Source organism: Scylla paramamosain, chromosome 3 (assembly GCF_035594125.1).
Source record: "Scylla paramamosain isolate STU-SP2022 chromosome 3, ASM3559412v1, whole genome shotgun sequence".
NCBI classification, from domain to species: domain Eukaryota; kingdom Metazoa; phylum Arthropoda; class Malacostraca; order Decapoda; family Portunidae; genus Scylla; species Scylla paramamosain.
The window spans coordinates 17642552-17655604 of NC_087153.1; the positions used below are offsets into that span (position 1 = coordinate 17642552).

The following is a 13053-nucleotide window of genomic DNA, read 5'->3' on the forward strand; positions in this document are numbered from 1 at the left end:
TGTCCTTCCTACATATAAAAAAAAAAAAAAATATGTAAGAGGGGAAACAAAAGGACAATAAAAAAAAGTCCCTCTGAAGTGCCGATCTCCAAAAAAAAGTTAAAAATGATCATCCAGAATTGGAGGATAAGTGCCTTGAAACCTCCATACTACCTCCTCCTTCTCCTCCTCCTCTTCCTCTTACTACTACTACTACTGCTACTACTACTACTACTACTACTACTACTACTACTACTACTACTACTACTGCTACTACTACTACTACAATTGCTACTACTACTACTATTACTATTACTACTAATGCTGCAGTCTCTACTGTTGCTTCCACTCCTGCACCTTCTCGCTGTGTCATGTTCCTCTCTGCCACAATGATTACTTATTTATCTCCTTCCCGCAAAAGAGACGGAGATTCGCGGTTGGGTTTATGAGACAATCTTTTCTTTCTTTATGTGTTATCGCGTATTGCTGTTTCATACTCTTCCCTCTTTCACGTTTTTTTTATCTATTCATTTCATCATTGTCGCGTCTTTTTTACCCAATGAGTAGAAAATACCAGGAGTGAGGATTGGATCTATCGATTTTCTTTTTTTCTCTATATTTTTTTACTCTTATTGTGTCTCATGCCCTTCCTTCCCTCTTGTTACAGTTCTTTTTTTTTTCGTTCTTTTATCTTCATCATTTCCAACTCCTCTTTTGCCATCGAGTCAAAACAAGACGATGGAGTAAAAGTTAGATTTATCAGACAGTAATTTTTCTCCGTTATGTTTTATCACCTCTTGCTGTGTCTCGTGTCCTTCCCTCTGCTGTCTGCAATTGTTTCTCTCTCGCCAGTGTCATTATATCCAACTGCACCTGTTCCATCAAGACAAAAGAAGACGAGACATGGAGGTTGCATTTTACAGGCAGTCTTTTCTTTTCCTATATATTTCTTTACCTTCTGAGGTAAGCTTGACTAAAATTTCAGACAAGCTTCACTAGGATTTGAGACAAGCTTGAGTAGGATTTGATGGGACAAGCTTGAGTAAGATTTGAGACAAGCTTGAGTTAGATTTGAGACAAGCTTGAGTGAGATTTAAGACAATCTTCATTAGGATTTGAGAGAAGCTTAACTGTGATGGCAAGCTAGTCTGGAACTCGAAGCAAAGTTAGCCGTCATTAGGAAACAAAGATTTTTAGTGTCGATATGGAGTGGCAAGCCAATCTTACACTGAGGCCCGGAGTGATGTTGGAGGTCAAGGGTCTTTAACTTCACACAACCAGTCCGCGTTACCTTCCGTACATTCACACCTGCAACAAGCGGCCACGACTTGTACTGATGTAAGGTAGTTAAGAGTACGTGTGTGGCACTGAATAATTATTGGTATATTCATGGTGGCGTGAAATGAACAGTTGAAGGTTCTAGGTAATTCATCACTAGCCACAGGACGGACAAAGGAGTATAAAACTAAAGAGGAAGGAAATATTTGTTGGCGAATGATGTATCTCTGCGTAGCTGTTGGTGTTGTTGGTGTATACATGGTGGTGTTAAAGGAATAGCTGAGGGTTTAGAAGATCCATCAGTAGTTTCCTTCACCGTCAGCCGTAAGACACATAAATAATATAAAGCTGAAGTGGAGATAGATATTTGTTGGTGAAGAGTGTAAGACTGAAGTGTTAAAGGAAGAGTTTTAGGAGCCCCATCACTACTTTCCTTCACGGCCATCCGCAAGACACATAAGGAATATAAAGTTTAAGAGGAGAGAGGTATTTAAGTGGCTGTTAGGTCGTAAGTTTGATGGCGTCCAGCGGTAAGGTGCATGGTGCGGTGCGCTGTTAACCTCCGGTGACCACGGGTGCTGGTACTTGAGGCAGAAGCTGCGCGACAGTGGCTCAGTAAATAGGTTGTTAGTGCCAAGTCATTGTAGAGCCTCAGAAAAAGATCGGACAAATTTATTGATGACGTTCGGTGCAAATAGGTAAGCATGTTTTATAGAATGACTGCCACGTGTAGGCCTGATGGCTTCTTGCAACTGTCCGTATTTTATGACAGGCACATCTTCGGTTTCACATCCTCCCGTCTCTTCTTCACGTGTACTGTTTAAAGAGCATGAACTCAAATTGCTGTAAGAAGCTACTGGATAATTTCCCTAACCGTAAAAACTGAGTATCATTGGCGTCCTCAAGGCTCGTGAGGCGCCACCAAGTCTTCAGCAACGCTTGTCTCGTGTGTAGCTCCCTGCTGACCATGACACGCACACAAACATTCCCCGCAGCTACTGACCCGAACACATTAAAGAAAGAAAGATAGAGAGCAGAGTTGTGGTACAGAGAGACAGACGTACAGACAGACGGATAGGCCGGCAAGTGACCTAATTGAAGGCGAGTGAGCAGCTGTGTGTGCCAGGTGTGGCCCCGCCCCTACACCCTACACACGCCAGGTAACGCTTGCCGCCGCCAGTCTGCGCTGCGCCTCCCTCCACTGCCTGCTTTATGTATACTTTTACAACCAGTGTTCACGTTACGGCCCATCACGCTGCCGCCGCCCGCCTCCTGCCACCACTCACACCTGCGCCACCTCACCTGCCCCTCACACGGCCCCCATGGTCCTTCAAGGCCCTTCGAGGCCCCGCCTCTTCCCTCTCAGCGTGAGGCGCCTTCAGCCTCGTTATACCCTCAGGTTGCCCCGTCGGCCGCCGAGGACGCCGCGCCCCAGACACCCCGGCACACACCCCGGGTAAACACGTACGAATGTGTGGCACGTATTTATGACTTTATAGCGCACGACGGCCGGGTGCCTCATCATTCAGCATCGTGGCGCACGTCTTTGTGATCAACAGTGATTCATGGCTTTACTGCGCCACCATAAACCACGCCCAACAAAACACTCTAGGCTCATCAATACGCTACGGAATTCTACTACGTGTGTGTATATATATATATATATATATATATATATATATATATATATATATATATATATATATATATATATATATATATATATATATATATATATATATATATATATATACACACACACACACACACACACACACACACACACACACACACACACATACACACACACACACACACACACACCGTGAACCAGAAATCAATAATGTAATAGCGGCATTGAAATGCTGTGTAACAGAAATGTGGCAGTGAGCTGACGGGCACGCGACGTTTTGATTAAATTTGAATAGGTTGAGAAAAGACTGGAACATCCCGAACACACACACACACACACACACACACACACACACACACACACACACACACACACACACACACACACACACACACACACACACACACACACACACACCACACACACACACACACACAGTCTTTTCTCAGCACCTTTAAACTTAATCAAAATGACACGCACTAGTCGCCTCACCGCCACACCTCAGCCTCGCAGAGACACGAGCGGCCCCGAGGGTGAGGAGGTGGCGGGCAGACCCTTGAAGATTGAGGACTGAGGTCGCGATGAGCTGCGGGAGGTGCGTGGCTTCGAACACCACACCAAGGACGTGCTGTGAAGGGACACGTCACAGCAGAGACGTGACGGAGCACTGGCGGCTGTTTTGGAGGAGCAAGGCCGAGTTGTAGTGGTTGTTACGGGCTCGATTAAAGTGGCTGTAGTGGTTGTTATGGGCGCTTGGTTGTAGCGGTTGTTACGGTGTTTGGTTGAGTGTGGAGGTGAGGAGGCAGCGGTGCAGCAGGCGGAGGGAGTGGCGGTGCAACAAGGCGTGAGTGACGGGAGGTGGATTGGGAGGATAACGAGGACGTGGAGAGTGTGACGGGGATGACACCGCCAAGCCTTGATGGACTTTGGCAGAGCGGCAGGGCGGCAGGGCGTGGCTTGCTGATAGGCAGAGGTGTCTAGGAAAAGCGGTGCGGGATCAGCGGTGACGGGCTGGTTGGTGCGGGTGGGTGCAGGGGGTGGGTGCGGGTGGGTGCGGGATAGGGCAGAGGAGTGAATGCAAAGCCACAGCGAAAATCAGGGTTATGGTCAAACTGAGGGCACAGCTTTACGTATTAAATTAGTTTCGATCCTGCAGCAGTGAGGAGTGACGAGGTGCAGGTGGGAAAAGGGCATCGTAAAGTGTGAAATATCAAGAGTGTCAAGACTCCAAAGAATCTGTAACTCATCTTCTCCTTTAGCAATGAGGAGTGATATGGGCAAGTGTAGATAGAGTAGGAGGAATGAGAAAGATGATCGTAAATTGTGAAATATCAAGAGGATCAAAACAGCTAAGGATCTGTCAGTCATCTTCCCCTTTAGCGACTCTTCAACTTCATACTTCTTGGGTAGCGTAGATTAAGATTTATTCATGTTTTCCTCTGAAAAGAAAAAGATAAAAATACTTGTCTAAATGCCGCAGGTAACTTTAGACTCGTGTATCTAATTATCCCAGGTACACGGACGGTTTCATTGAAAAACTTAATAATTAAGAGTGATCTTGGTTCATAATTTCCTATCAGCATACTCATTTACTGCTCAATCATTAGAATACACATCCTATAACCCAACTGAACTAGCAGACATAACAGAATTCCTTCAGGAAGAGCTCTAAGGGGAAGCTCTCACAGCAGGACAAGGGGCGCTCCTTGTGCTGTGGTGAGGCATGAGATTGCTTGCCATCCCTCGCGCTCTGCTGCAGCCGCCGGATGATTCCATGAGTGAAAAGAAGGCGGAGTGCTTAAGTCCTTCCTGCCGGTACACAGCATCTCCCTAGTCAAGACCGTCAGAGTGCCTCCACGTGAGTCCTTGGGAGCTGGAGCCTTGAAGAGAATCTCGGAGCAGGTCGGAGTCCCAGAGGTGTTGTGTGCATGGCCCACCGAGATGTGGACACGCTCTGACACATCAGCAAACCAAAGCAGACAGGCGTTGCTCAGAGCTATGGTAGGCGATCCATCCGAGAGAGGGACAACTCTGAATGCAAACCCAAACATATGGAACTCGTTAGCCATGGTAGATGACTCACATGGTGTCCTTCTCAACCAATAACTTGAAGCTGCCTGTCATAAGAACATAAATAAGGGGTGCTACAAGAAGTCGTCTGGCCAACACGTGGCAGTGCCATCAGTGAGGGCACCCGCGGCACGAAAGAGGTGCTTCAAAACAAGATGAAGGGTTACAGAAACTGGTCAGAAGCGAGTCATTGATCCTCTAACGCCATAAGAGACTATGGGAAAACCTGATGTTTAGGAGAAACCTGAGAAACAGAATTCCATCTACTGACAAAAAAAAAAAAAAAAGTACAGCCATCAATAGGACAAATTCAACAGTTACCCAGCAGATAATAAGAAAATTTCCCACGGGACTCATCTGTTTGTCTGCACCACTTGACTTGTAAATGTGACAGTAGAGATAATGCAGTAGGTATCAGTAGTGTGAGGCAGATGAGATAGGTAGTGAGACAGTGAGATGGGGAGTGGGTAGGGTTATGTTGCTTTGACGTGTGTTGCTATATTGCTCTGAGTGTGAAAAGTGTGTGTGTGTGTGTGTGTGTGTGTGTGTGTGTGTGTGTGTGTGTGTGTGTGTGTGTGTGTGTGTGTGTGTGTGTGTGTGTGTGATGTTTCTTAGGTTTGTGTTTGTATGTTAGTGTGTGTGAGTGTGTGCATTGTTTTTGAGAAGTTTGAGTGAATGAGTGAGGTATCTCTCTCTCTCTCTCTCTCTCTCTCTCTCTCTCTCTCTCTCTCTCTCTCTCTCTCTCTCTCTCTCTCTCTCTCTCTCTCTCTCTCTCTCTCTTTCTCTCTCTCTCTCTCTCTCTCTCTCTCTCTCTCTCTCTCTCTCTCTCTCTCTCTCTCTCTCTCTCTCTCTCTCTCTCTCTCTCTCTCTCTCTCTCTCTCTCTTGCCCATTAACACCTACAAACGAGTCTAATAACTTCTATAAGAACAAAAACTCATTTCACTTATCCACTTAGTATATAACAATGCTCTAACAATACTAATTTCTCTTATCTAGTACAACCTGGGCTATAATTCTCCCTTTATTACTTGCAGGTACGTGTCCTCAGTTCATCCACCAGGCAGCCGTTGAACCTTCCTGGGCAGTGTTCTTATTGGCGAAGTCAGGCACACGTTCACCTTAACAAGTCAGTAAGTTCTTTGATCATGTTTAATCCTTTTTTTTTTTTTTTCGTGGCCTCGTGTTCTTGTTTCATTTGTCCATTATTCTTTCGTTCCTATATTCATTCATTCATCGTTTGTTTATATTTTAGTTTATTTGTTTTTTTTATTTATTTTGTTTATTTATTTATCTATATATTTATCTTTTTAATAGCCATTGACAGATTAGATTGCCAATTATTTTAAAAGCTATGGCCTTTCATCATCACCATTTCAAAAGGCTGCGGAGAAAGATGACCAGTCGAGCGTTTTTCTTCCCCGACTGATGATGTAGAATACTTTTATAAACTATCACTACGGTCATGAAAACACTTGAAAGCTCCAGAGACCTTCGGTGTCTGGTAAGTCTATTTCTGCTACGGTCGTGATTAGTCAATGTTCAGGGCACTGAAAAATATATTACTTACATGAACACTTTGAGAGAAAAGGAGGTTAATTTTGTTTTATCTAAGTTACGCAATTGTTAAAGAGACTGTAATACAAATAAATGTCTAAAAGTTGTAAATAATAATGAAAAAGAATGATTTAGTAGTAAAGGGATTAAACTATCACAAGAATCATGTAAACATCTTGAAAAACACCAAAAACTTTCCCTAGAACCTGTTTAAAGTAATCGAGAAGGGCTATGAAACGTTTCGGAAAACCGCCCTTATCGATGCACTCCTTTACCTCCAAGTATTCACGAGTATTCATAAACGATATTAACATGTAGGAAGGCAATCAGCGTTAACAACGAAGCGGGTAATCGATGTCACGAGGAAGTTGATAACATTCCTTTCTGAGAACATCACCCGGAAGCTTATAGCAACATGGACGTTTGGGCAAAGGGTCACATTATGAACCCCCTCCTCTCCTCTTCCCATCCCCTTCCCTGCCCTAACCTTTTCCTCCTCACTTAGCCCTCCTCAGAGCATCCCCCCGACGAATAGGTCCACTGCACGCGCCTTTGAACTCATAACCATCCGCCCTTTGTGATACTGGAACCGATACAGGCAACCTAACCCTGCGTAATTTAGTGAGTCTGCCCAATATATGTGCATCTCGCCACGCATCGTCACACTGCTACACCAGATACTCGTGTTCGCTTTCCAGTTAGACCCTTCATTATGTTGTCATGGTTACTGGTTTTTGCAACACGTTCTAGCTGTGTTATTAATTTGTTGTCCAAGGAAAGCTGGTTGAGTTGTCATTGGCTGAAGTGATGATAATTGTGGTGGTACTGGTTGAAATCGTTCTTGTTATTATTAGTTGAAATGGTACTGGTTGAAATCATGTTAAATTATACTTGTTGACTCGATATTGGTTAAAGTTATATTATATTAAGTCACATACCACTGGTTGGGCTTATACTGAATCACACTAGTTGACAATACTGGTTAGAATTTTACATTATATTTATCATGGTATTGGTTGGCATGATACTGGTTTAAATTATACCGGTGTTGGTCTGAGCTACCTTAACCTACATTATAATTGGCATGGTATTGTTTGACAGTACTGATAATGACTGAAATATTATTGGTTGACGGTAGTGGCTGAAATTTTACTAGTTGAAATAGTCCTCTGTATTGAGTGGCTGAATCTTAGAGGTGGTTAAAACATTACTGTTCGAATTATCTTGGATTATAAACAACCACATAAGGACCCACAGGTTTACTCCTGCTGTTTGTCCTACCTTTGTGTTCCTTTGTATACCTCCTACAGTGTCACGGTACTAAGATGGCACGAAGCTTACACATCTGGCATGAAATATACGTGTTCCTTGGATTCCAGCTCAATTTTTTTTTTTGCCATCAGTTTGTATTCCTATTTTTCTTCTATCTGGACCGTGAGCCATAAGCAGCATAGCATATCTCGTGTCCATCGTGGCTAATTTAGGCATGCGTGTGGCAGATTTGAAGTGTGTGTGTGCAGGGTGGGCGTTTTAGGAGCGGGTGGAAGTGAGCAGCCGTGACATTGACACAGCCAGCTTTTTGTTGTTGTTGTTGTTGTTGTTGTTGTTGTTGTTGTTGGTGGTGGTGGTGGTGGTGGTGGTGGTGGTGGTGGTGGTGGTGCTATTATTATTATTATTATTATTATTATTATTATTATTATTATTATTATTATTATTATTATTATTTTTATTATTATTATTATTATGTGTGGTATTGTTGATTCTAGAAAAGTAGTAGAAGGTGTAGTAGTAGTAGTAGTAGTAGTAGTACTAGTGGTAGTAGTAGTAGTAGTAATAGAATTTAGTTGATAGATACATAGATAGATAGACAAATAGCCAGATAGTTAGACACACATAACTATAACACACACACACACACACACACACACACACACACACACACACACACACACACACACACACACACACACACACACACACACACACACACACACACACACACACACACACACACACACACACACACACACACACATCATCACCAGCGAGGAAGGAAGGGAAATCAGTTTTTTCTTTCTCTACATTGCAGGGCTTCGAAGTCAGAACTATTATTTTCCAGCGTTTGAACCTGTGAGCCGTCAATTTCCTAGCGCCGTTAGGAAGAAACAGTGATGACCGTGATGGAGGTGTGTCATGATTCATGGCCCACCACTCTGGCATTCAGGCGTTCGTGTCCAGCCTTTGGATAGGAACGTTGGCAGGTTCCATAATGTGTGGGGGTGCGTGAGTAACTGAATGGGTTGTCCAGGGGTGTTGATTTGGAAAAAAGGAGACCTGAGGAGGATAGGAATGTTCACCTGTTCCAGAGTGTGTGGGGTGCGTGAGTGTGTGTGTGTGTGTGTGTAGGCGGTCCAGGGGTGTTGATTTGGAATAGAAGAACTGAGGAAGGTCCTGGGCTGTGGGTGAAAGCTGCAGGACGTGTAGGCGCTCAAGGGTAGAGAAAAGGGTGGTGGACGTCATGTGGCAAATAAGTTTTTTTTTGGGGGTGTTTGGAAGTTTTTAGTGTTACGGAAAGATGAAGTTAGTGGATTGTGGAAGGATTAGTAAAGATGCTGGAAGAGTGAATTAGTGTCGTTCCTGGAATGTTGGGGAAGGATGGTGGGAAATGAAAGCTTAGGTGAAGATGGCAGGGTCTGGAAGGCTTAGGTTACTGGGCTCTGGAATGATGAGTAAGGGTGATGAGTCATGGAAGGATGAATAAGTATGGTTGGACATAGATGGTTGAGTAGGAGTGAATGGACATTTAGGCGTGAGTAACGGTAGTGGATTCTGGAAGGGTGAGTAAGGATGTGGGTCCTGGAAGGGTGAGTAAGCGTGATGGGTCGTGGAGTGGTGAGTAAAAGTGATAGATTCTGGAAGGGTGAGTAAGCGTGATGGGTCCTGCCAGGAGGATGAGTATGGGTGATGGGTCCTATTCGTCAAGGTTAGTAAGTGTGGGTGGCCCTGAGTACGTGTGGACAAACTATGGGTTGGCAATGAGGCTGATGCATGGGCGGCGTGGGTGAGGCAGGTGGGGACATGGGCTGGAGAAGGTGTGGCGTCGGTCGTGGGAGGACAGCGAGTGGCGGCGCCTGGGCGTGGGTTGCCAGGATAATGGGAGGTAAGGAGTGGGGGAGGGGGGGCAGGGCGTGGGCTCAGGGCGTGGGCCAGGCAGGGAGGGAGCGGCACCACACAAAGGGCTCACTAGCCTGGAGAGTGGCAGTGCGCAAGCTGGGGTGTGGGCGGGGTCGAGGGCGTGTCCGTGGCTCGCCCCTCGCTCCACGCCGCCCCTCCCTCACTCACTCGCTCCCCAGCTCCGGCCTCGTCGCTTTGCCGTGTCGCGTCTTGCAAGGGGGTTTCGTGTAGGGGTGTCGGTGGGGCGTGTGTTTAGCAAGTGTGTGCCTCACCCATCACGCCCACACATCCACCAGACAGTAACACGCCCGCCCCTGCACGCCCGCGCTAGGGGTTGTGGGCCCTGCCACCTTACCGCACCTTAGAGTCGGCGGTGGCAGGTGCGAGTGAGTGGCGTCCACCTGCGGCACCGTCTCTCCTCAGTCAGTGTGCTTCACCACCCTGGCCTTCTATGCAACACTAACCTGACACAGAAAGGTAAGTGTGTGTGTGGCGGCGCCCAGGTGTGTCCAGGTGTAGACAGGTGTGTGGTGCTCGCTCTTTGTCATGGCCGCCGTGGGACAAAGGCTTCTTTCCCTGTATTTATATTTCGTCTGTCTCGTCTAGCCAGGTATTGCGACTCGTCCAGGTCTGGTTTCACGCAAATCTCGTAGCGTTTGGCTGAATTAAGAAGATTTACTGTCATCATGAGCATCGTCTTGACTCACACATTATGAGGACAGCCCCTGTCTCCACCCCTTTCTTCTCCTACCATCTTTCACCCTGCCATGTCACTTACTGTTCCTTCCGTGTGTCACCTGATCCCCTGCCTGAGCACGGAGCTGCTGATTAAGTACTGTGCCCGCAGGGAGCCTTTCTCGCCACCACCAGGCAGGTTGTAATCACGAATGAGGGAGGAGAATAATGAGGCGAGTGAAAGAGGTAAAGTCAAGGAGAAGAAAGGAGGACGAAGGACTCATAGGACCCCGACGGCTGGGATCACTATCTAGCCAGGACATCCTCGGCCTTGTGCAACAAGTGATTCAAGGGCGCAACAGGACGGGACGGCAGCCTGTAGTTCCGGTAGCTGACCTTGCCATCCAAGGTCATCAATCTGATTTTTTTTTTTTTTTTGTACGAGCGGCATCATCGGTGAAAGGTGACAGGGGAGGCGGTGGTCGGTGCTTGGAGTGACTCGTCATCACCACGAGGCGGTGTCACTGTTTCATTGATTTAAGAGCGTACAGGAGACCACCGTGAAAGTTTAACGTGCCTTTCTCTCGTAGCAGCCTTACGCCCCCTCACCACCATGCCCTGCACAGCACACAGCGCGGTGCTGAGCCACGAACAAAGGGCGGCGGCCGGTAAGCTGCTGGACGAAATGGGGATGCGCCGCCTCGGCGTCCCTGGTCGCCGGGAGTGACTTGTGGTCCTTGGAGGACATGTTGTGTATCCTGTGCTACGTGTGTGTGTGTGTGTGTGTGTGTGTGTGTGTGTGTGTGTGTGTGTGTGTGTGTGTGTGTGTGTGTGTGTGTGTGTGTGTGTGTGTGTGTGTGTGTGTTTGAGGCACGATGGCCCAGAGTCCAAAGAAAAATTATTCGTATCCTGTGGAGAATTAAAGAAAGCTGGAATCAAAACGGAATATTATGATATGTGTGTGTGTGTGTGTGTGTGTGTGTGTGTGTGTGTGTGTGTGTGTGTGTGAGTGAGTGAGTGTGTGTGACCCTGTGTTAATGTCCAGGGCGGGTGTACAAATACCAGGAAGGGGAACATACTGTAGATCATGCAAAAAAAGAAAAAAAAAACATACGAGACCTGCCACTCCTGCGCTCGGTTCAGAATGACCAGTATTAACCAAATTACACTTATATCTCAACGGAAGAAGCCACTGCCTTTCCTAACTGAACACCGGGTATGTTATTCAGCGCAGCGAAAAGAGTGCGAGGGCCGTCACTAATGTTCTTCCTCCGCCGCCAGTGTTAGTTAGTTAGACTAGTGAGGGCAGGGTGTGCGGAGTTGCAGCGACCCTCACACCCTGGAAATATATTGCCTCTTTGCACTCATGTGTCACAATTGAGGGGTTCTGCGTGTGTGTGTGTGTGTGTGTGTGTGTGTGTGTGTGTGTGTGTGTGTGTGTGTGTGTGTGTGTGTGTGTGTGTGTGTGTGTGTGTGTGTGTGTGTTGATATTTTGTTGGTAGATACAGCAGTTCATGCATGACCTTTTACCTCATTGATTGGCCAGTCTGTAGTGAAGGGGAACACAGGATGGTGTGGGCTGTGGGTCTTAGTGGTGAATGCAGATCACAGGCAGCGAGAGAGAGGAGAGTTTTTGCACAGTCATTATGATGTTTGTGTGTGTGTGTGTGTGTGTGTGTGTGTGTGTGTGTGTGTGTGTGTGTGTGTGTGTGTGTGTGTGTGAGTGTGATGTGTGTGGGTGGGTGTAGAAGACCACTCTGTCCTGTGTATTCTAATGAGTAGTGAAATGTGGTTCTCTCTCTCTCTCTGTTTGTGTCTCTCAGAACATGGCATTGGAAATCGTTACTTTTGAGAATGAGAGAGAGAGAGAGAGAGAGAGAGAGAGAGAGAGAGAGAGAGAGAGAGAGAGAGAGAGAGAGAGAGAGAGAGAGAGAGAGAGAGAGAGAGAGAGAGAGAGAATGATACACAACAAGCAATCCCACAATGTGTCCGCCACAATTAAAAATGATCATAGTACGTAAATTTCAGAACGTTTCACCAAGTAGTTCAAGAATAGAGACTCCTTATTTCGTGTCTTTGGTAGCATTCACATTCCCCTTACCATACCATCTCCCTCCACACACACACACACACACACACACACACACACACACACACACACACACACACACACACACACACACACACACACACACACACACACACACACAGATCACGTTACCACTTTCCTCGCGTTCCTCTCATAAAACTGCTGCCAGCGTTAGGAAGAAAAGATACCATCAGTCACACCATCAACACAAGGAAAGCTTCTTTTTCTAATCAACTCACAGACAGCTTATTGCCAAACTGCAAGTGTCACAGTGCTTGCCGAATCAAGGGTTTAGAATATTTAATCAGTTAATTGGCTGGTTCCTCTTGTTCCTCTTTTTTATGTGAAGGCATCGTGTTAATTTCTACCTTTACTTGTTTGTCTGTCTGACTGACTGACTGGCTTCTTTGAGTGGTTAGACAGATTCCTGACTGGTTGGCTGCCTGTCTGGCTGTCTGATTGGCTGGCTGGCTGACTGACTGGTTAGTTAGATTCCTTGCTGGTCGACTGTCTAGCTGGTTGTTTGTTTAGTTGACTAGCTGTTTGGTTTCTCTGTATGATTAGTTTCTTGAGTGGTAACTGGCTATCTGGCTGTTTGGC

The 13053-nt window shown here is 46.2% G+C and overlaps 1 protein-coding gene across 2 annotated transcripts in view; it reads left to right on the forward strand.

Annotated features, from left to right (window-relative positions):
• The first annotated feature begins 2462 nt into the window (after positions 1-2462).
• Positions 2463-13053, forward strand: part of LOC135091897 (leucine-rich repeats and immunoglobulin-like domains protein 1) — a 149415-nt gene continuing 138824 nt past the window's right edge. For both annotated transcript variants that reach the window (XM_063989989.1, XM_063989995.1), the window contains exons 1-2: positions 2463-2713; positions 5996-6091. The gene's annotated coding sequence lies outside the window, so the exon portion shown is untranslated. The remainder of the gene's footprint in view (positions 2714-5995; positions 6092-13053) is intronic.